Below are 22,101 nucleotides of genomic sequence, written 5' to 3'. Positions count from 1 at the left end.
GTGTCTCTTCAGAGAATCCTTTGGTACCTTTGGTTTGACTTTGTGTCAAATAAGCAGTTGCTCATGGAGTCCTGAATGAGGCACATTACCTGCATTGTGAAGGAGCATCAGTTACGGCACTACGGCCATCTGCAGCGATTTCCCTGAGGGTCATCCGTCTAGCAGGATCCTAATTGTTGAGTACCCGGGTGGCTGGACCAGGTCAAGGGGATGCCCATGTAACACTTGGCTGTGGCAGATAGAGCGTCATTTCTAGAGGGTGGGACTGGACCATGTGCCTGCCTGGGGGGTTGCCAACCAGGATCCCAAGCTGTTTCACTGCGTGGTGGGTGTGGGAATGCACTGTACAAGTGCATGCTCCCCAACCTGTCCTGACCTTTGAGAAAGGCTACACTATCAGACTATCTGGGAGATCTTCTTGGCCCTTTCTTCTATTAATGTAACCCAAAAAGACTTAAAAATTCCTACAGTAGTGATGACGTTGAGATGAGAATAAGAGAAGGACAAAATTAATTTTCCAGCCAACTCCTCCACCCCCTGCAGGCTCTTTAAAAATTAGTGATGTGACGAACACCTTATTTTTAATGTACTCATAAAAATATAGTTAATTTATTGTTGCTGCTTATGTACTTTAAAGTAATTTATCATTTGTTTAATTTTATGTCATTCTACAACAACAACACATTTTATATAGAACACTTTCATTCAAACAATGTAGCTCAAAGTACGTTACAAGATGTCTAAGAGAAAGTTACAAGAAAAGAAAAACAAATAAGATTAGACAAGAATATTAATGAATAAGTAACAGAAAAAAGTATATACAGTAAATAAATCCATATGACTTTTTTATAACATTGATATGTAATTAGTAGAAGGGTAGTGTACGTACATACAATATCATAATGTAAGTTTCTAAAGGTGAGTCTTGTTGATAAAGTCAGATGGCTGGGAGGACAAAAAAAGAGAAAAAAAAAAAACCCTAGTTAAGCTGAGAAAAAAAGCAAAATCTGCATGGGTTCCAAGGCCAAAAAAAACTACCTATCTCCCACTGGCCATGCTACCTAACGTAAATTCATTCCTGATTGTTTCAAGGCTTCATCTGAGAAGATTTGATGCAGTCAGTTTGATGGACAGCTGGGGCACCCGTCTTCATTCCAGGATCAGAGGTGGCTACACAGGTGATGATGGCCCAAAATGACAACACAGAAGAACTGGAAAAGAAAGTAGACAAAAGTAAAGATTAGAAATCCCTGAAAAGTGTGACAATTCTTTATCAATATAGTCTATTAAGAGTACAACTAAAATGTAGCTAAGAAAAAGCCAAATTAAAAAAGGGGTTTTAGCAATTAATGAGTTTCATAGCAATTAGGATAACATCTTGGGATAACTCGCTCAACTAGATAGATAGATAGATAGATAGATAGATACTTTATTAATCCCAAGGGGAACTATTTGGGTAACCTGACTAACAAAGTGCAAAACTGTGGCAACATTGTTTAATCTAGTAAATATGTAACTAATAAGTTATTAGATTTATTGATTGTGTAAAATTTTCTTAAGAATAATATGAATTATGACCACATTAAGAATTAAAATGTAGTGAAGGTGCTGAATCAGTAATTTCTTTAATTAAACTAATTTACATACAACACAAGTATAAATATTGTGATGATTGCTGAAAATTTGCTTCAGACTTTTAAAATAAAGGGTTTAGCAATTCTTCATAGTTTGCTACCTCTTAGTTAAAAATAGAAGCTTACTTATACTGCTTACATACTGTACAGTTACAAAAAATACTGTGACCTCACATAAATTCATAGCATTCTAATTAGAGGCCTGGAAAGCAAAATAAATTGTAAACTTAATTAACCACTGCTGTGCTCATCATAGTTATTAATTATGTTTAAAAGGGGGAAGTAAAATTATGTTTATAGACATAAATAAATCACTTCAACTTCTCTGTTAATGTTTTGCATAATGAGTTGTAGTATTGCCTAATTGTATTTCCCATGAACAAATTTACAGGCATTGGATTTTTTTCTGACCTAAATTTCCCTGTAATTTTTTAACATGGTATATCTAGGGAATTCTTTGAGAGGCACCAATGCTGAAACTGAATTTTTATAAACTACAGCTACATTCATTTAATATAAAAACATACTTCATACTTCAAGTAAGACATAATTAAAATGCATTGCTTTTTTATAATGTAAAAATGTTCATGATGATTTACCATTTGACCTTAAAAGGAAAACTGCAGAGTATAAATTGGAGTGGGTAAATGCCTGCATGAATAAGTGGATATGCCTTTTCTAGCAACCATCTAATCTACAAAACTGTAAAACATGAAATGATACAACTGTTTTTCCAACACAAGGTTCTTGAAACTTTTTGAGTTACAATGTAGAGAGATAAACTACAGCGATCTTTTAAATAGCATTTTCTAAAAACATTTTGTTGGACACCACCATTTGGGAGATGAAAACTGTGTTTTCAGTTAACACACATTAAAAGATACTTTTTTATTAATAAAATTATCATGAATTCATGATGCAGTCGCTTCTATTAGATATATTGTAATATGTAGAAGCTTATTTCCACCACTCAAAAAAAAAATTTGTGAATTTGCTCAAGTATTGCAGTATTTTGCAATAAATATCATATTCCAATATTATGACAAAGTATTGTACTGTTTCACAACAATATTGTGTTAATCGGTAAAAGACATTCATCCTGCACGCCAATGCTCTGCACATCCTGTGACAGCTATTAAGGAATACATTAAGGCTGTTCATACATGCAATTAAGTGAAAAGAGGTTAATGAGAGTCAGATGTATACATTTAATTCTGCCTGTGCTGATTCCACACAGTTTAAAGTTACATAAGCCAGTGAATATCATCACAAGAGCACTTGGTGTAAGGTGCAAGAAGCAATCTGCTGCAGCTGGTAACATCCAGCTTGCAATCAAGAACACAAACTGAACAAAAGTTATAGGCACACATTTAATTTTAACAGGATTAAAGTTCTGTAAACATGGTATATATGTTTTAATACAGGCAGAGTGTTAGTGCAGGGCCAGCATTCGTGACTCACTCCTCTAGGATATGCATGGGTGTAAGACAAGAAACAACCATGGTCCTGTCCTTTGCAAGGCACATTCATACAATGCACTGTGTGTTCAAACATATGGCATGGCCAGCATTAAGTTTTTTAGCAATATTTGCTATAGTAGCTCTCCTGTGGCATCAGATTGTGACACCCCGTGTAGTGGCAAGGTTAGCACCAGACCACACAGTGGGCATCTTGTAGTGCAGGACCGACTAGGATCAGATTTGTGAGAAGTCAGACATGGAGACACAGACACAAGAAGGTGGCATTTCCAAACAAGAGTGGGTTTATTTACAGGTGCATCAAAACAACAAAAATATTGGCCCAATCAAAAATAGTGAGCAATATATACAGTGTAATTTCCAGTCCTCAAAAATGAAAAATACAGACAAAAATATATACACACAAAAAATTGGTAGTCTTCCTAAATGAAGAAAAGGAGTTCAGGAAGTAACTACAGATAAAGTCCAAAGAATGCAAAAAATATTTACAAGAAAAAAAAGTGTGTATACAAGAACAAAAACAAAGTGCACCAAAACCCAAAATCTATATAAATATAAATAACTCCACTAAAATAAAGCTACACTAAGAGATATCTATAATATATACAAGAAATTTACAAAATGAGGTACAAGCTGTTGTTTGGTAAACTAATTGAAAGAGCTATACCATACCACCGAGTCTAAAGACAACCCTGATGAGACATGAAGTGCCTTTTATAGACTGGGCATAAATCTTCATCCAATCCCGCGACATGTTGCTCCCTTTTATCAATCGCGACAGAGGCAGGTGCTTTCTGCACAGGTGCTCCTCTCAACCTTTGCAAGGCATGTAATAAATAGGGCTAGCGGCATCGTGTGCATGTGAGCATGCATGAGCACAAACTTCTTGGGAATTCCCTCCTCACTCTAATGCATACATGCACATTCTTTTCTTAAAATGCTTTGCACCTCTGTTTGCCAACAGCAGGAGAAAAGAGAGGCTCACCTTTATTACAGGTTACGAGCAGCGTCCTCCAGCAGGCCTGCCCTCTGAGGCGCACCCAACCTGTCACTGGCATCTCGCTGCATGAACCTGCTGAAGACAAAGTTAAAATGACCATGAAATCGCACCATGCACTTAATGACTTAAACAATAAGTGCTTTAATGTTTATTTTGAAGTCGACTTTACCCTATTCATTTGACTTTCCTTTAAAGTGGTAATGCCTGGTAGGCGGATTACCACATAGATTAGTTAGGCAAACCTTTGCACCATACACACATCAATGATCCTTGAGTACCCACGACCCTGTTACTGGTTCACCAGTTGTCCTTCTTTGGCAGGTTCTAACCTATGCATACCAGGAACACTCCACAAGACATACAGTTATAGAGACGCACTGACCCAGTCTTCTAGCCATCACATTTTGGCCCAAATCAAAGATGCTCAGATCCTTCTACTTGCCCATTTTTCATGCTTGCGACACATAACCATCAAGAACTGGCTGTTCACTCCCTGCCTAATTTATCCCACTCCTTGACAGGTGCTATTGTAACAAGATAAGCAATGTTCATCACTTCACCTGTCGATAGTTTTAATGCTATGTTATGGGCAAAATAAAAGAAGCCCAATAAATTTTTGTGATTTATTTAGGGTAAATGACATTATTAACTGCAAAGATCATGATCACTTGATCCACTAAGAAGAATGGTGTGGAAAATAAAATAAATACAATGATAAAATAAATCAAACTTGTCAGAATCAATTTGCGTAGTTATTGTAAAACTGATTTCTACATATTTTAAAGACAAAGGAAAAATGATAACATTACTAAAAAAAATTTATTCCAATCATGACAAATGTACTTTTGCACATAATGATTAGCTGAGAAATGGGGAAAGGTGACTTTGTTGTGTGTGTGTATATCTATACAGTATATATGGATTTTCATTGTTACTTCTTCCCGTATATATTGTGCCCCTTGAATTACTGGTGTGCTTATTTTTTTAAAATATACCTTTCATGCTTATACTTTTTATTTACTGTTACTGAATCACTGATCAGGGAAATGTGGAGAAATTTACAGTGGAGTTTATGAGTTAGGACTGTAGCATTGAATTGGTTCAAAATATTTCCAGATGCTCTCCCTGGAAGTGTAACAGCCAGTCATGTTAGTTCAAGCCAGTCATTACATACTGTATCTGTAAATCTGACAGACAAACCTTTACTTGTCTACAGCAAAAGGAATAAAGACGAGATCTGTAGTGAAGAAGGAAATGACCCACTTCACTGCTGCTATGTATTTTCACTCCTGACCCAGCCCATCTTATTATAAAACTTATGCAACAATCTTGTGATTATGAAGTGGTGGATAAGTGAGGGACTTGAGCTTCTTCTTTAGATCTAATTTACTTGAATATTTTTTGCATTTTTCCCTGGATTTGGCATTTGCCCTCAAGTTTTAATTAACTCTGCTTTCTAGTTCAATATCTGTTTTGACCTTGGATTACAGCCTAAAAATTGTTTTTATGATGTTTTTATACTTTATAATTACATTTATTTCCAGTTTTCAATATCCATTTTACCCCATTCCCATTTCATTTGTTACTCAAATACTAGAGTTGTTATTATGTACATGTTTGATGACAAAGTTGATTTCTGTACTGCACAATTTGTCATTGGAGTATTACAATTAACAGTTAGCAAGTGACGATTGTCCAGTGTGAAAGTAACAACTATACAACCATGACTTTAGGGTCTGAACACTCTGGAATGCATTTCTGTGCATATTTGGACTTTTGAGTTTGTTTTATCATCATTGTAACATTTTATCATTATATTTATGTTTCTGAACCACCACTGCAGTGATTACTTTATACCACAAATGCCACCATTTTATGTGTTTTTGAATGGACACAGCCATATTGTCGATAGCTATGTTGACACCTTACTAACGTGTGATACATGATGGTAGCAAGTTACTTGTGTTGTCCAACTTTCTTGACAAATGTTAAATCTTTGTGGTACGTGTAGTTAGTTTAAAATCAACTTAGGAGCTAGGATTTTTGCATGGTTTTCAGACTTTCGGGCTTCTATATTTTTGCCAATGGTGAACATCCATGATTTGACCTTTTTGGCTTCATTTGATGGATGTTGTCTTCCATATGCGTTTGTGTTTACTGTTTTATACCTTGCAGAACAATAATTCAGAAACAGGAAAGGACATGACCAATAAAAGATGTTACCTAAACAGAAATGGTTTCAATAACACCCCAGGACTTTTTTAAATATGAGAAAAGTTCCACAAACTGCCAGAGGATGTTGCGATGTCCTGGTATAATAATTACAAAAAGTCTCAACTATATTAGACAACCTGTTTGGTTTTTACCAGTATAGCTTAATGAAAAAGTACAAGAACAAAGTTTTGCTACCCAAGGATTTCATAATGTCACCTGGGACCCTGGAAGAGGGTATTCAGAAGTAAACATATGCCAGGGCTAAGCCCCTTTCAGGCAGCATTATGCTATATTTGGAGTCATAAAAAAGCACAAGCAAGGGCTTGTCTGGTTGAAGGAAAAGTGTCCAAACTATAGAACATTGAAGAGGTTGGGTAAGCATCCCAATACATAGACAGGGACTCTGGACACTATGTATACAGGCCCTGCGAAGAAGCAGTATTGCTGTTTTCTGTATTCAATTGTTATTGTAAGTTTAACTCCTTTTTTTACCTCCCTTCCTCCCTATCCTTTGCTAAAGCGAAATATTATTGTTGGTTATGTAGACTTCTTGTCTCTATATGGGATCAGAGACAGGTCAGAATGAACTATTCAAGTGGAAGAGAGTGTGACAACAGGCTGTTGAATTAACTGTAGAAAAAATGTGACACTGTTTTGTTCCTGATAAAGGAATACTCCACTCAAAAATATAATTTTTTTATCTGTTACTTAGCCCACATTACTTGTAGTCAAGGCCAATGTGTTTGCTGATAATTTTCCAAACTCATGATATTTGGCTAAAATATTTTTAAACTATCTCCAAAAAAATACTGTTGTACATTACAGAGAAGTGTGTTCAACCATATGACCATCCTAACCTGTCCCATTCTCTGAGGAAAGGTACTGAGAAATTATATATATTTTTTTTTTTTTTTTTATTTATTTATTAATTTTATTACAATCAATACATAGCAATCAAGTTTTACAAAAAAAAAAAAGAATTATGCTAAGAACAGATCGATCCCCACCCTTGAGAGAGAGAGCAAGCCAAACGGTGTAAAATTTAAGGCTTTTAAAAATACCTAAATCAACAAATTCTCTGTGCTTTATAAAATCATTTCAAAATATTACTGATTAGATCCTGCCATGTTTTGAAAAAGTCTGCACAGATCCTCTAACTGAGTATTTGATTTTTTCCAATTTTAAATAATATAACACATCAGTTTCCCACTGACTTAAAGAGGAGAGTTTGGGTTCTTCCAGTTTATCAGAATAAGTCTGCGTGCCAACAGTGTAGTGAATGCAATCACAGTTTGTTTGTCTTTCTCCACTTTAAGACCCTCTGGAAGAACCCCAAACACAGCTGTTAATGGGTTAGGAGGGATTGTGAGTCCAAGACTGTCTGAGAGGTAATTAAAAATTTTTGTCCAGAATAATGTTAATTTGGAGCAGGCCCAGAACATGTGACCTAGTGAGGCTGGGGCTTGGTTGCAACGTTCGCAGGTTGGATCATGCCCTGGAAACATTTTGAGAGTTTTAGTCGAGACAGATGTGCTCGATATATAATTTTGAGTTGTATAATTGTATGCTTTGCATATGGAGCTTGAGTGAATTCTCTGCATTGCTACTTTCCACTCCTTTTCTGATATATTAATTGAGAGGTCATTTTCCCAGTGTCCTCTTGGATCTTTGAAAGGAAGGGATTGTAAAAGGATTTTATATATTGTAGAGATGGAGTCTAACTCCTTGAAATTGAGCAATAATTTTTCCAGCGTGGATGAGGGTGCAAGATGAGGAAAATCTGGAAGGTTCTGTTTAACAAAGTTCCTGATTTGAAGATAGTGAAAGAAATTTGTAGCTGGAATGTTAAATTTGGAATGTAATTGTTCATAGGATGCAAAGACGTTGTCTATATAAAGATCTCTAAGCAAGTTAATTCCAAATTTTTCCAGATATTAAAACTGCATATGTTTGTGAGGGTTGAAAGAGGTGGTTCTTTTGCAGGGTGCCACAGAAAGAAGCTTCTCCGTCTTAAAATGCTTTCTACATTGGTTCCAGATTCTAAGTGAGTGGAGCACAATTGGGTTATTAGTGTATTGCCGATAACGTGTGTTTATTGGAGCACAAAGCAAGGAATACAAAGAAGTACTGCAGGATTTTACTTCTATTGCGGTCCATGCCTGTGTATGTTCTTCTATTTGTGTCCAGGTTCTTATCGACTGTATATTTGCGCCCAGTAATAAAACTGGAAGTTAGGTAGAGCCATGCCGCCTTCTGCCTTTTGTCTTTGTAGGGTCGCTCTTTTGATGCGTGGATGTTTAGAATTCCAAATAAATGAGGTTATTGTTGAATCTAATTGCTTAAAGAACGATTTATTAATGTATATTGGTATGTTTTGAAATAAAAAGGAGCTTAGGAAGAATATTCATCTTAACAGTGTTAATTCTTCCAGCTAGTGTGAGATGAAGGGTTGACCATCTATGCAAGTCTTGTTTAATTTTTTCCATACAGACGACGAAATTTTGTTGATAAAGAGCTTTATGTTTACTTGTGATGTTTACCCCGAGGTATTTAAACTGTTCTGCAATGATAAAAGGAAGGGTGTCTAATCTAATATTATATGCTTGCGAATTCACGGAAAGAGTACACTTTTATTCAGATTAATTCTGAGACCAGAGAGCTTTTGAAATTCTGTGAGTGCTGCTAAGACTGCAGGCACAGAATTTTCTGGGTCCGATATATACAGTACCATGTCATCTGCATATAATGAGATTTTCTGTTCCAGTCCTTCTCTGCTAATCCCCTTTATCTGATCAGTATTTCGACAATGTATTGCCAGTGGTTCAATGGCAATTGCAAACAGCAGTGGTGACAAAGGGCATCCTTGTCTTGTGCCACGCTCTAGTTTAAAGTAGTCTGAGCAAATGTTATTGATGCAAACTGAAGCTTCTGGGTTAGTATACAGTAATTTAATCCATGCACAAATGTTCGGGCCAAACCCAAACTTCTCCAAAATAGTAAAAAGGTATTTCCATTCAATCATGTCGAATGCTTTTTCTGCATCCAATGATAATAATATTTCTGGGGTGTTTGATTTAGTTGGTGAGTATATTACATTAAACAGGCGTCAAGATTTGAAGATAAGTGTCGGCCCCTAATAAATCCAGTTTGGTCTTGTGATATTATTGAGGGGAGCACTTTCTCCATCCTTCTAGCTATGATTTTAGAGAGTATTTTAACGTCGTTATTCAGAAGTGAAATTGGTCTGTATGATGCACATTGTAATAAGTCCTTATTTTGTTTTGGAAAGACAGTGATTAGTGCTTGGCGAAAGGTTTGTGGAAGAGATTGGTTATCTCTGGCTTCTGTAAATGTTGCTAATAGGAGGGAGCTAGCTGAGCGGAGAATTTCTTGTAAAACTCTGCAGGGTAGCCATCAGGGCCTGCTGCTTTTCCACCTTGGAGTGACTTTATAGCATCCAGTAATTCTGATAATGACAGAGGTTTATCGAGCTCCTCCACACTAATAGCGTCAATTTGTGGTATCTGTAATTTATCCAGAAATGCATTAGATTGTATATTGTCTTCTTTAAACTCAGTAGTATATAGGGATTTATAGTAGTCTCTAAAAGTGTACATTATATTTTTGTGTTCGATGATTTTATCTCCATTCGTGTTAGTAATTACCGAGATTGCGTTGCGCACTTCTTGCTTGTGAATTTGTTGCGCTAAAAGCTTATTAGCTTTCTCCATGTTCATAATAATGATGTCTGGATTTGTAAATTAGTTGTTCGGTTTCTTTAGTTGTCAAGAGGTTTAATTCTGAATGTAGAGCCTGCCTCCTCTTATGTAGAGTCTCGCTTGGTAGTCTGGCATGTTCTTCATCTATTTTAGTAATTTCGCTTTTATCTCTGCTACTTTCTTCGCTTCGGATTTATTTCTGTGGGAAAGATATGAGATAATCTGTCCTCTTAAGAAGGCCTTAAGAGTTTCCCAGAGTATTCCTGCAGAGATCTCAGGGGATGTATTTGTCTCTAGAAAGAATTCAATTTGTTTGGATATAAATTCAGTACAATTCTCGTCAGCTAATAGAAGCGGATTGAGACGCCATCTGCGGGGTGAGTGTATGGGGCTTAGTAATTTCAGCTCCAAGATCATCGGAGCATGGTCTGAAATAACAATAGCATCGTATTTACAAGATTTAATCTTAGGCAAGAAGTTATTATCTATAAAGAAGTAATCAATCCTTGAGTAGCAATGATGTACTGGTGAGTAGAAAGAATATGTTCTTGAATTTGGGTTTAAAAACCTCCAGGGATCTGATAAGTTGTGATCAGTTAAAAACTTTGTAATTATCTTTGCGGTGTTAGTTGCCGTTCCCCCTGTGGAGGAAGTCTTATCTAAAAGTGGATTTAGAACACAATTAAAGTCCCCAGCCATTATAAGTTTATGAGTGTTCAGATTGGGAATGGATGCAAATAAATTTTGTATAAATTCCTTATCATCAACATTAGGTGCATAAACATTTATCAAAATCATTTTACAGTTAGATAAGTCTCCCATGACCATCACATATCTCCCTTCAGGATCCAATACTACATCTGATGCTACAAATGGTACTGTTCTATGTATGAGAATTCCCACCCCTCTAGTTTTCTTTGTAAAACTAGAATGGAACATTTGGCCAGACCAGTCTTTTACTGAGAAATTAAAGGGAAGGCTAAAAATATTAGATTAAAGCTAGAATACATAAGATTTTAGTGGCCACCCTTAACTGATTTAGTTATTTAGAAGCAGCTTTATTAATTCTAGCAAAAGACATTTCTAAATGAATTTTAAAAAATTAAATAACACAGTGCTGAACAGTGATAAATTCTGGGGATTTCTGTCTAGAACTACAATAATGGTAGCAACTAAAGTACCTAGTAAAATACTCTCATTTGATAATAATTAAAAATAAAAGAAGAATCATCAGCAAGGAAAAAGACTGAAGGTAAAAAGGGAATTTTGCAGCTTGGTACACAAGATAGCTAATGGTCAACTGGAGACCAAAATACCATAATGCTAGGACACTCCCAGAACTAATGTAAGAAAAGTACCAGGAACACTTAGTAAACAAGGATGACACAATGAATCATACCTGCGTTGTTTTCTTGAGTAAGGAATGTTCTATGAATAATCTGTGAGAACTGAGAGTTTTGGCTTTTGGAAGCAAACATGCATTTCTAAGCACATTGTCTAAGAGTAGGTCTCTTTTCTAATAAGAAATATTTTTACAGAAACAGAAATGACAAACAGGTTTATAAGAAGATTTTGATAATAAAGTGTAGATAGGTATTATATGGCCTTTACCTGAAGGGGTAGTAGCTAGATAGAGATTTATGGGATGTAGTGGAAAATTAAACTATAGACAGAAACAATTGGTTTTAAGGGCTAACCTAATCTTTGCATACATGAAAATTAAGTATAGGGGAGAATGAATTGCACAAGCAGTAACAGTAACCTGTACGGTCCAGATCCATTAAAAATGTCACCAAGATTCAGAATACCTTGAAGAGACAATATATAGAGTATGTGTGTGGGTGTTCCCCAGTTAAGATAGATACATGATTAACTGCAGTAGTTTGCTTATACCATCTTCATATGAAACCAAGCCTTTTTCATAACTAAGTCATTAAAGTCTACAGGATCTTACAGGAAGAATACAGAACAGAAAAAGTCTAAATTAAGATGGTCTAATCTGGGGTGTTCATAAGAAATGTAATTATTTAATTAATGATGTAGAAATACATAATAAATAAGAATAGTTTCATCAGATATTTAAAATATTAAAATATGGTAGAGCTGGGCGGTATGACCAAAATTCTATAAAATGGTATTTTTCAGAATTATACCGGTTTCACGGTATTTGACGGTATTTTTTCCCCATGCATGAGTGGATGTTAACCACGTTTTCCACTGCAATTACTACAGTAGACTGACTAAGAATAACCTATTCCACTGTCATTAGAATTGTACATTATACAAAAAAACATTTTAATGTGCACTCAAGTATTAATACAGGTTTGCATGGCTCCATAAAGTGATAGTTTTCAAGGGGGTGGCACTAATGAAGAGAAGAAATCACATTGCATGACAGTTGCAGTCAAAATATAGAACCTTTGTATTGAACAAATTTTGCAAACAACTGTTTTGACAACATATTTTCAACCATCCCATCATTAAACTGCATAATATTTAAACTAATAAATAATAACAATAAAATAAATAATAGTGCAACTTCCAGTAATAAATAATAACAATAAAATAAATAATAGTGCAACTTTCAGTAATAAATAATAACAATAAAAGAAATTCCAGTAATAATACTATTACTTCAAAGCTTCAAGCCCAGGTACATTACACAGTATTCATGTATTAAGGGAAAAAAAAGTGCATGTGTATTCACACATTTGAACATAATGAACAAGGCACTTATGTAAATAGTAGCCATTACAAATTCTGGGCAAGGAAAACCAGATGGTCAACAGCATCTGGTTTGAGTACTGCCCTGTAGCTTGTGACAATGTTCCCACTAGTGCTGAAAGCTCTTTCAGATTGAGAACTGGTAGCAGGGATACACAAATGTCGTCGGGCTAGCTTGGCAAATCTGGGGAAATTTGCTTGGTGGCATTTCCACCACTCCAAAGGGTCTGCATCACTGTCAACCTCTGTGGTCTGCAGGTAGGTTCTCAGCTCCATTTTGATGTTTTCCTCATCTGACAGTCTAGCACTGCTGGAGCCCATGCTGCCCGTCCTCTGCTTTTTGAAAAAGCTGGACAAAGACTTTTTTCTTTTTTCCTCAGTAGGAGGAACAGGCTGTGCTGCTGTACCAGAAGCCGTTGAGAGTGCTGACATGCCAGTGCTGGCTTCATGTTGATCTTTTAGTGATTTTATTTCTTCTTCTGCTCTGGAAATAATGTGTTCCACCTTTTCGTTCTTTATATAGGTTGTTTTGAATCGTGGGGCAAGTAGAAATGTGACATCCATGAGGTCATCCAAGGCAGGATCTGAATATTTGTCATTCAAGTGGGCTAGAATGTTTTTCTTCACATCCTTGGTCAGTTGCGTATCATTCTCTTCCTCAGCAAGAATGCTTGTGTTGAAGAGATGGATTGCGGGCTTGAGGTAGGAGACGCTGACATAGTGTTCTCCTGACAAGGCATCTGTGAAGTCCTGGAGTGGGCTCAACACCTTGTTCACAGCCTCCAGCACATCCACATCCTGCCAGCTGAGCACCAAGTGCCTTAATTTTCTGCCAGCTTTTAGAACCTGACTAATGACTCTCTCCTGCTCAAGTACTCTTTGTATCATCTTTTAATGTGTCCCCCACCTGGTAGGCATCTCAGTCATGAGCATGTGCTTTGGCAGGCCCAGTTCATCCTGAGCATTGCCCAGGTCCCTCCTTTTCTTCCAAGAGTACGAGAAGACAGAGACAATTTTTTTGAAGACACCAACTGCACGTTGTATGCGTTCATCTTTCACACCCGTCTCTGTTAAAACAACAAACAATTCTATTTGCTTGCTAATCCAAATGTTAATTTATTGATGGTCCCAAATACTCTCATTTATAAACTCCTTTACAAATTTCCACAGACCCACACAAAGTAAGTTAAATGTAAATCTCATATTGAGGGCTGAATATTTTTTCCAAAAGACGTAGTTTTCTGAAAAGCGCACAAAGCAAGGGTTTCACAGATAAATCAACATAAAACGACTGTTACTGCCTGTCGTGCCTGCAATTTCCAACTGCGGAGGAGGTGGCTCGACAGCCAGCACGAATGCAGTGGACTCAGACTGGCTGCCTGTCTGTCTTTGTGAGACAGGTGCGCAGATGTGACCGTTGCAGTGAGAAGCAATCTGGTTTGTACCTCGTGGCCTCGTAAATGTTGGTCAACCCAGGCGAATGTTGCCATGGGTGCATCAGCTACAGGAACGTGTTCAGCAACAAAATCAGCTGGGGTCCGATCAGCTGATCCCGGTACCTCACTTTCATTTTCGATCTCTATCTCGAGATCACTTGCCTCAGTCTAGCTAGCTATCGATAGAGACTCCGATTTTGATGCATCTCACAATGTGGGAGTGTCCGACAATGTACGTACTGCATCGCTCGGCCCACAGAAACGTTCGTTTGCCACGCCAACTTGAAACTGTATATTTTACACAATTTTATATAAATTACCGTCTCGCTTTCAACATCGTAACTTCGAAAAATCTAAGTTGAACCATCGTAAGTAGGGGATTACCTGTACTGACTGATAATAGAGATAACAGAAAACTGATTATACACACATTCATTATACATTTCTTATTTTACCGTCTCACCCAGGTTGAAGCCTTTTTTTTTTTTTTTGGAGTGACTGTTGAGTCCGACTGAGAGAAGACGGAGTACAGCGCAGAGAAATGACAGCAGGGGCATGATAGACATGGTAAGGGGGGCGATACCTGGGAAGGGAGAAGGGGGGAGAGTGGTGAGTCGGAGAAAGAGCTGGAAGGTTGTGTGGTGGGGTTACAAAGTCGGCGTTCTTATTTCTTGACTGTTCAAATAAACTTTTGTGAGACTTTACTACGTCTGTCTGTTTTTCTTTTTTCTTCTCGAACCTGATGCGGAGGTCGCTACATTATTACTATGGTATGTTTTTACTACCATTACTTAAAATAGTTTATTTTAATAACTATTACATACCTATGGCTGTGTGATGCCTGTGTCCAAAGCACTGGAGTCTTGTCCAATTGTTAATCTTGACAGCCTTCTTGATGTTGGCCCCACTGTCCGTTGTGATGGCCACTTGCCTCTGCTTTGCAAGCAAGCAAGTCTGCCGCAATTAACTCGCCAGTGTGGTCGTTTGGAAAATAGCTTGTTTGAAGGCAATAACTTTTCAATAGCCATTTATCATTTATGAAATGAATCATCAGGCTCCATATGGCTCCATAGTGCGACTTGACCACACATCTGCTGTTATTGAATAGTCGGGGTTTGTAGCCATCTCTTCTTGTAATTTCCCTCTGTGTTCTCGGTACAAGTCAGCAATCACTGTTTGGCTAAAGTACTTGTGACTTGGGATCACATATCTGGGATCCAGTGTCTTGATCATAGCCCTGAATCTGCCTTTCTCCACAGTACTTAACGGAACCATGTCTTTAGCTATATGGACTGTAATGGTATTGGTTATCTCGATCTACCGCTTGCTTTTTTTGTCTTAGGCGTTACCTCTAGCAAACGTGTCTACAAGTGACATCTGACTCGAATGTCCTCTAGGTTTTTCTGTTTTACCTGAGGACGTGGAGGGTGCCATCTTAGTTCCATGCATTCATGGTACTCCAACACATGTTTGCAGCTAAGGTGGTGCAGCAAATTGCTCGTTTTGCCGCCTCTGGCGACAACTTTAGTTAGACAGCATTTACCATAAATAGTTGTTTGGTCCACATCCTACTTTTTTTTTTTTACTAAAGCCAAAGTATCTTCAGACAACAGACATGGCTCCTTTCTTCCGAAAAAGTTCTTCTGTGTCATCATATTTAACTTTATCATCTGCTACAGCTTCAGTTTTAAAATGTTCACCGTCCATTTTCGTTGCGCAATACCTCCACTAACGCACGCGTGTTTATTGGTGTAGCAGTGAAAAAGGTCCCCCCTTAAACAGTTTCCCACTGCACCACGTTCTGAACATTGCTTAGGCTATTTAAACCAGTGTTGTGGTATGAGAAAAATCGATATCATAACAAAAATAAAAAAAGTTTTTTGGTATGAACCGGTATACCGCTCAGCACTAAAATATGGTATTCACTTTATACGTTTATAGTCTAAACATTTTCAATTTTAACAGAAATATGCAATTTCCACCCTCTGATAGAGGTCCATAGTGGCCTAAATACGTAGTAAAGCATCAAAAGTAACATTATATTCATAATCACTGACCTTGAAAAAGTCTAAAATGATTCCCCACATGCTTAGGTTTGAAATGTGTGATTTTTAACCATCTGACTCTTAGAGGGTTAGGACCACTAGTAAAGAATCAAATATCAAAAATATTATCATATTCATGATCATCAACTTTGAAATAGCATAAAACACACCATACACATATATTATTGATCCACATTTTAATTTGAAGTTTTGAGAAAAGGAATAATTGTGATCCCTTGTATCTCATTAGTGGATCCTTCTGATAATTTTTTAACAAAAGCACTTATTGGTTTAATCTTTATCAGAAGGTTTCAAAATATAGTACATAAATGACCAAAAAAATAGGGGTTTTGGTGTCTACATGGCCAAAAATAAAGGGGAACCCCAAAAAGTTTGACGTCTTGCATAAATAGACATCAAAATAAGTTGAACAGTGTATTATATGTGGGGTTTTTCTTGAGCTGGTGAGTCAGGAGGTTCTGGACAAAGCAACTGAAGTGATATCAAAGTGTTCATAAGTAATTCTATTGGCAAGTTTGTAAGGGTTAGGCTATAGAGGACTCAAATGGTAATCAGGAAGAAGAAAAACTAAGAGCAGTTAACCAAGCTAAAAAGACAAACAACAGAAATCCAGTGATATAATTTCAAACCTGCTAAAAACAGCCCCAGTAGCATCTGTGGCATGAGTTAGGCTTGCATACTTTAACTGGGGTTTCCTTCATTACAGGTGAATTTAAAGAGCAGGAAATTAATATTGCACCAATAATGCAGGGAAAAGTGATAGGAGAATTATAACAATGACAAAATTCAAGTAGGGCACAATATTAATTTTGATTGCAGTAATTTGAGCAGAAAGGAATAGAAAAAGCAAGCACCATGTTGAAAGAGACTTTTTAATGTCACTGAAAATGCTAAGATAATCCGAGGTGGAGGTGGAAATTGTATTCAGTGATGTATATATATCTATTCCCAAACATCTAAGATGACTGCATATAGCAATACTGGGCAGGAGTACTACTGATATATAACTGAGTGAAATAAAAAACCAATTTATTCCAATGACTCTTATAGACAGCATTTTTTCCAGAGTTGTTGAAGCTGGATCATCCTTCAAAAGCAATAGGATATTAACTGCATATAGAGAGAGGTGGCATGTGAGGAGCCTTTTAATGCAAATAGGAGAGATCTCAATGTAACTACGAACAGCTATAATCTAACGCTCAAGAAATAATGCTAACAGGAATGGAGAAAGAGAGAAAGTGAACAACCCTGAAAAGATCCTCTCACAATAAGGAAGGGATAATACTGTATATTAACGAATTTGCAAGTACAAATCAAAAACCCCAGGTAGTCCCAAATTAGCCGGTCAAAAGAATGACATGGAGCAATCTGCATAAATTATTTGAGGATATAACCTGGTTTAGTGAAACCAGTTTGGTCTTATAAATTGTCTAGCCATCAATTTAATATCTATATTACTTAGGAAGAGGCATCCATAATTCAGACATAAAGTGAGGTTATGGTTTCACAGAAAGATAATCACTGCCATGTTCAAGCTAGGAGAGAGCTGCAAACTATTAATTGATGACTGCAGCATTTGCAGTAAAGGTTCATTTGCTCCCAAATATAGGTTCAGGTGGGATCCCATCAATGCCAGGGGTCTTGCCCTTATTCATTGGACAGAGTGGAACAGGGGTATCAAGTAAGGTGGCCTCTTGCTCTATGATAACAGAGGTGATCGAGCTTAGATAAAAACAGATTTTTTTCAATAGATCAAAATGTACTCATGCTCAAAATAATGTAGAGTAGTGTGACCAAAGCTCAGAGTTGATTTCTTTAGGACATTATGAAATATTCTCTTTACTTGTTTTCATGGAAAAAACTGTAGCAAATTCTCCTTATTTGCAGAGGTGCAGTGCGAGGTGATATCCAGAACATGCAGGTGCTGAATACATGTTTTATTTATTTCTATGTATCTGAAATTCAGCCTGATTATTCAATGAAGAGATTGATTTACTTTTACCAAATGAGATTTGTAATTTAAATTTTTGGTTAAGCGCTAGAAGCTGCCAGTTTACTGTCAAGTGCAGACATATTTTTTTTAAATTGGTTTGATTAGCATGAGAACTCAAAGACATGTAATTCTTTTTAATGAATTCCTTGATTGCCAAGAGAGAAAGGCCTGAAGTAAAAATAAAATTAATGTTGAACAATGGCTGCAATGGATGAAACATGTGATATATAACAAAACCCTACATCAGGCTAAATCCACCACACCACCTCTGCCACCAATAAAGAAAAGTCAACAACAATTAAAGTAGTGCTATGCCAGTCCAGGTTTCATAAGCCAGTGGCAGTGTCTTTCACTTCTGTTCCAACTCGTTATCATTTTTGAGCAAAGCAAACACAGTCCCCAGTGAAACAACCCAAAAGTGCAAGACAGAATGATATACTGTACAAAACCACCACAGACATAAGCAGCCCTAACATTAATATACATTCACAAGTGATGCAAAGTAATATAATTATCTACTGTACCACCCGATAAAAAAGATAAAATCCCAACAATTGTAATAAATTTAATAAACTAGAGTACACTCTGCTTAAAATAAGAAAGATTCCAAACTGTAACATTCCCAGAAACCTAAATAATTACTTGAATGAACGGCATGAAGCACTAAGTTCTTCCAAAGAAACAGAGTTTGAAAGCATGGAAAGATGCTTTCACATCCTAGTACAACTAGAACAATCTGAACCTCAAATTTAGAGAAGACGAATAAAGGAGTAGAAGATTGCAGACTAGCTTCTTTGGCATTCATCGTAGCAGGTTTTAAAGCTTTTCAGTGTAAATCAGGAAAGTAAAACGTTGATCTCTTGTCCTTTAAAAATTAAGACAATAAAAGCTTGAAGTATTTTCTCTTGATTGGTAAGCTGTAGAAGTCAGAAAATGAAAGTACAAGGCTATAATGATGACTGTGGATCTGAGCAAAACCCAAATAATATCTATTGTCCTTGAAGTATCTGGAGCAGAACTTCTACCTTAGAGGTGATAAAGCCAACAAGGCCAGAGCCTTCGGCTTGCTCCAGTAACGCAGAAAGATGTTGCATCTCCGATTGTAATCCTCCAGTTCAGCCAGCTAAGTCAGCCAGAATGTCTTGTTATTTTATAATGTAAGATATATCCTCGGCTTGCTTTGCTTGCTCACTTAAACAGTAATGTCAGAGTGAAAGCTATTAGATCATATTTTAACATATTGTGCTCCTCCTGTTGTTTCCTGGAAAGCTGAATTTAAAACTGAGGAAAACTCAGTAATGAGCAAATGAACTGATTCAGAGGACCCTTCCCGTTAGTCCACCATTTTTGAAGCATCTATTGTTTTCTTCAGGAAAATCTTAAGTGCAATAAACACACTTCTTCAAAGGGGCTGTTATCCATGAAAACATAACATTAAAAGTGTTTCTCAATCATCACTACAAAATCATGGGGTATGTAACAGATACAAAAATGAGAATTTGTGGGTGGAGTATTCTCTTAGGATAACAATTTCAAAGGGATAAATTGAGGGCAGAACAATGAAAGAAATTGACATAACATCTGGAAAAAGTATTGCAGCATCCTAGTATTCCTTGCAAGAAAGAAATGTATTTTTATTTTCAAAAGCTTGGAGGTGATGGTGATTTTTTTTTCCTTCAAATAACAGATGTTAACACAGACACATCAGAAAATACTCAGTTGCATTAATATTATAGTCAAATTGCCTTTGATGTAGGTAATGTTACATTCATCATGTCAGATCATTAACAGCAGCACATACAAGCGTAATGACCCTGTCTGATTCTAGGTGCACACTCCAGCTTGTTCACTCTGACACAGTCATGAAAAAATTTGGAAGCTTTGGAAAAGGCTAAGCTCTTAGGATATTGACCTTTAAATATCTTTAGGATACAGAAATTGATTAAAAAATGAATGAATTTCAAATAAAATTTTATGTTTATGAGAAATGTACTTTTATCTATTAATTATATATTTTTATTTTAATTTGAAGCAAAATTTTCAGTCAACGTCTAGAATTTTTGAATGTAATGTAATATTTACAACAAATATTTCTGATGCTTTTAAATGCTCTGGTTTGCTGAATAAATTCCATTGGTGAAAAGAGATGTTGGTAAAACGTTTATTTTTCAATACCTCAAGTAACTTATTTACAAGTTGCTATTTTATTTTTTTGCAAATTTGGAAGTCTTTATAGCAGGAAAAGTCTGTTGTGAATGTGTCACTCACCCTAGTGTTGAATCTATCATTTTCAATTCATTTATTTCTGCTTTTGGAGTTCAAATGAAAGTTAGCTGCAATTATTTCAGCTGTACAGAATGAACACCACCAGATTTAGTCCCTATTTCATTTTTGCAGCACTTTTTGCCAGAAACTATTTGCTTATTAGTTTAATGTTAAATATATCCTCTACATATCTAGAATTTATACTACAAATCTCTACTGTTGTCTTTCCTGATCTGAGTGATTATTTTTTCTTTTTAATAGTAATCTCTTGTTTGTCTGTCAGCAGGTTATAAACGGCCCTGAATCCCTCACTTGCCTCTGCAGGCACATTCTGCTTGGGGGATACTAATGGGATAGTTTTCTGTGTAACAGAGTTAATTTCCTGCCAGTGATACAGCAATTAAAGGTAATTTCCCTTCTCCAATGATAGTAAGTACATTCTGATTATATCCCCAAAGGCAGAAAGTTGATAGAAACAGAAAGTGTGTGTTTAGTTCATTACTGTAACCCTTTATCCCTCAAAAATGTAGTTTGATGGTTGAGAGCTCTGACGTATGCTGCCTGCTTTACTGCTGGTCTCAAAGAGGCGCACAGTTTAAAAGTTAGGTTATTGCTGAAAATTTGGGAGATTGTGTTTTTTACATAACTAAAAGCTACGAATTGTGCAACTCAGTATGATTTCCAAGGAAATATATTACCTTTTTTCAGTGTCAGTATATATTTATTCAATCAACTGTGCTACTCTGTTTAAGGTAATCTAAGAGAAAATATGTAAGTAATGATTATTAGCTTGCTGAACTACATTCCTAATCCTAAATTTTATTTAGCAGAATATACTTTAAAATGTAACCTTAAACATTTAACAATTTTAAATATCAGAAAATAATTTGTTTATACCTGTGCATGAGATGAGGTGTTACTCAGACATAATGAAATTGGTAGTGTATTTGTTGAAGATAGTACTAATTAATAGTTTATGTTAATACAAAAACCTAGCTTAGTGTCCAATTTTTTGAAATGCTTGCATTAGAAGAAAAAAAGATCTTCCCAAGTGATGCATCATCTTGAAATAAACATTCTTTTGCCTTTTGTTAACTCTTTATTTCTATCTGCTCAACCTTGATGAAGAAAACAAAAAATCAATTTTGGATCATTTAAGCACAATGTAAACTAACAGAAAGCAATTTGGAATCAAAGAAACTAAATCATTAGTTTATATATAAAGAGATAATTGTATACAGGTAACAGCACCTGGCTTATAATAATCATCATGCACATTTTTACTTAAAAATGTGCTATAGTCCTAACAAAGTAATTTGCTTAATGACCATTTCAAAAATGTAAAAGATTTTAGTCATAATTTTTTTGAAGCATACTTTTATTATTGTATATTATTTGTAAGATAAGATGAGATACATTTGTGTAATCCTGTTGGATCTTTAGAAATATTAAGTTCTTTCAAGCACATTTTTCTTAAAGGACTCCAGTGATTACTTGTAATTTGTAATATTCTTAGAAGTAGTTTTTTTGGTTTTACTTTGTTGAAAAGTTTTTATTTTAGTCTCAGTAATA

Source organism: Polypterus senegalus, chromosome 6 (assembly GCF_016835505.1).
Source record: "Polypterus senegalus isolate Bchr_013 chromosome 6, ASM1683550v1, whole genome shotgun sequence".
In the NCBI taxonomy this organism is placed as follows: domain Eukaryota; kingdom Metazoa; phylum Chordata; class Cladistia; order Polypteriformes; family Polypteridae; genus Polypterus; species Polypterus senegalus.
Note: the sequence above shows the minus strand (reverse complement) of the source record.